Here is a 3,398-nt window from a genome sequence, read left to right as displayed (position 1 = left end):
GGATACAGTAAACCAGGATACAGTAAACCAGGATAAAGTAAACCAGGGTAAAGGAAACCAGGATAAATAAACCATGATAAATAAACCATGATAAATAAACCAGGATACAGTAAACCATGATACAGTAAACCATGATGAGCAAGAGATGTGGAGATGGAAGACTTGCCTGTCATGTCCTACAGTAAACCATGATAAAGCAAACCAGGATAAAGTAAACCAGGATAAAGTAAACCAGGATAAATAAACCATGATAAATAAACCAGGATACAGTAAACCATGATAAAGTAAACCAGGATACAGTAAACCAGGATAAAGTAAACCAGGATACAGTAAACCATGATAAAGTAAACCAGGATAAAGTAATGCTCTTCTATCTGGATGACGTCCAGCTTGTTTAATCTAGTCTGAACCTCCTCAGACTGGACCAACGTTTAAATGTTTTCTGTTATTCTGAATGTCTTAACTCTGCTTTAGTGAAACCAATCCTCAGATTCAGGACCACCGTCACGGTTCAGGGTTTAGGAACCAGCTCATGGCCTTGTGGCTTAACAAAACCAAGCTAAACTAAGCTAAGCTACGGTGTTTGTGTCAGCAGGGGAGCAGGAGGCGGGGCAGCAGGGAGCTGGAGCCACGCCCCCTCGCACCATTGGCCAGCCAGGATCCCGTTGACCAATTAGACGGCGTCGAGGAAGGAAAGGAGGAGGAAGTGATGAGAATCTCTCCTCGCTCTGACAGCCCCAGGGGTCAGTAGGACTCATCCATACCTGTTATTGATCGTTATTACACGTCAATAACTGTTATCGATCGAACTGTTAACGATCGATCGTTATTGTGCGTCAATAACTGTTATCGGTTGTTATTACACGTTATGTTGATGGTAACCTGTGACCTCTGACCCCTCAGACCTGCAGGACATCCCAGAGGAGAGCGAGTGTGGAGCCGATCCCAGTTAACATCTCAGCTGATGGGGGTCAGGGACCCGCTGATGTCACCGTGATCACTCGTTGCTGTCAGACTTTTATTGTGAAAGCTGGAGATGATGTCATTTCCTGTTTCACAGAAGTGTCCTGAAGTATTTTCTGAATGTTGCTGTTAGGTTTAGAAACAGGAAGTATAACCATGTGACCTGTTTACATCATCGTCAGCTGTAGCCCCGCCCAGACACGTTGGAGTGGGCGGGGCTTTCTTATTGGGAGGGCGGGATTTATACAGTGTCATAGGACTCAAAGATGCGACACATTAATGGTCACCACACTACACTACCCAGAATGCCTTTGGATATCAACAACTTGAGTCACAACCTGCTGTGTTCAGCTGGATTATAATGTTTCTTCTTGTGGGAATCAAACAGTGTAAACTGTATTTATATGGTAATTTAAAGCTAAACGTAGTTTAACATTAGAAACATTATGTAGAATTTTACTATCAAATAGTCCGAGAGACTAAAATCTGTGTTTCTGTCATTTGTGAAAGCAAAAAAAAGAGAAAATAATTCAATTTAGGAACAACAACGTCAAGCCAGAATTTATAAGTTTACAGAAATCTTTCCAGAGTGAAACATTTTTTAAAGAATCTCAGAAAGTTTAGTTTGTTTCAGGAAGGGGGGGGGGGTATACTGTTGAGTCGTAGATTGGTGGTGTTTTTAAAAAAAAACAGGAAGATGTTTGCTGTCTGACTGAAACATGACATCACTGCTGCCTGTTAGCATGTTAGCATGGCTGTTTCTTTTATACTTGTATAGAACCTGATCATATATTTGTCTTATTGATTGGTTGGTTTTAACCAATCAGCTTGTTTGAGGAAGGTTTTATTGAGATAAGGTGAAGATGTTAAAGATGGACGTCCAGTCAGTGTTGACAGTGAATGTAGTTTATTTAAGAAAAAACTTCCTCAGACCCGCTGTTTTGACCCAGAGTGCTGAATCCTCCTGCTGCAGAGCCGGCTGTGCCTACATGTACCAGGATGCATTGCACGCGAGCTTCTGAAGGTCATATCCTCGACACTAATGCAGCCGCAGTGTCTGTGCTGCCTCTATGGATCCAATAAATACAGCTGAACACTATAGATGTCCTCATCCAGAGCGTCCTCGTCCAGAGCGTCCTCTGACCTCATATTATGGGATGCCATCATCACTGTTAGCAATACAAGCAAAGAGAACGCAGTAGTTGTGTTTGTGAGCTCCATGTAGAGCACAGCGCCCTCTGGCTGTGTGGAGGACTACAATCTGAAACAGTCTGTAGTTCTTCTTCCTCTATCTCGCCTTTAGTCACATGACAGCAGCACTGAGGACTGCCTCCATGAACTACATTTACCATCAACACTGACTGGAGAGTTTTACCCTTTAACCAAAAAGCTGTCTTTATTGAACTTTGGTCACAGTGTTTACTGATGACGGTTCATCTCAGTCCACATGTTGGAGAACAGCGTGTGGACGTTTATACATCTGCAGATTTTTTACAAACATTTCATTATAGATTTAAAAAAAGGAGTTTAATCATTCTGATGAGTTTAAATCAAAATTATCTCAGTGTGAAGGACGACAGGTGGACTGTCTCACTCATCAGGGTTTAAAGCATGAGACATGAACCACAGACTGAAGATATTTAACGATGGTTCACGTGAAGGAATAAAAACTTAAAGTGTTAAAGATCACATGATAGAAAAACATAAAAATGATCATCATCGTTCTCTGGAACACATTTAAGCATTTCTAATAATACACAGACGGTTCAAAGGAGGAACGAACATAAAATGAATGAATATTAATCTCTTAATAAGATGCCAAGTTGTGTTATTTACACATTTCATCATGTTTATTAAAAGTACAAATGTCTTTTAGCACATTTCTATGTTTCAGGTGTTTTGGTATCATGTGATCCGAGTTCATCAGAAGGAAACTGAAGCTTTTTATCATGAAGTCTGACTTCTGAAGACTCGTTCAGGTGATTCTGATCTGGAGTCAGAAACGTTCAGATGAAGTAAAGTGTTTGTACAAAGATTTCATCAGAAGACTGAAAAAGATTTTTGCTGTAAGTTTATTGTTTGTGTGCTCTTTATAAATAATCAGCTGGAGAACATGTGATGTTTTTATTTCTGGAAGTTAAATACTTTTAATCTCCAGATTGTTTTATTTGTTATATTAATTAAATGATGCAAAATAATTTTAGCTTCTTCAGAACTATCTGACCAATCACTATATTCCTTATAACATCTATTAATGCAATACACATTTTCTATATTTAAAATGTATATAAATATGTATAAATATATATATATAATTATATATGTATATAAATACATTTATAAATATATATGCATATGTATAAATATATATATATAAATATTGTTTGTTGTAACAGAAGTTAATATCAATTAGAAATAAGGTAAAGTTTAGTTTT

The 3,398-nt window shown here is 38.5% G+C and overlaps 1 long non-coding RNA gene across 1 annotated transcript; it reads left to right on the top strand.

Annotated features, from left to right (window-relative positions):
• Positions 1-43: 43 nt before the first annotated feature.
• On the top strand, positions 44-3,072 carry LOC116401113 (uncharacterized). Its single transcript, XR_004213971.1, has 2 exons — positions 44-743; positions 904-3,072. It is a non-coding gene; the product is annotated as an uncharacterized LOC116401113 (long non-coding RNA).
• Positions 3,073-3,398: the final 326 nt, after the last annotated feature.

Source organism: Anarrhichthys ocellatus, unplaced genomic scaffold (assembly GCF_004355925.1).
Source record: "Anarrhichthys ocellatus isolate YVR2014 unplaced genomic scaffold, GSC_Weel_1.0 scaffold251, whole genome shotgun sequence".
NCBI classification, from domain to species: Eukaryota; Metazoa; Chordata; class Actinopteri; order Perciformes; family Anarhichadidae; genus Anarrhichthys; species Anarrhichthys ocellatus.
This window is presented reverse-complemented; position numbering and strand designations above follow the sequence as displayed.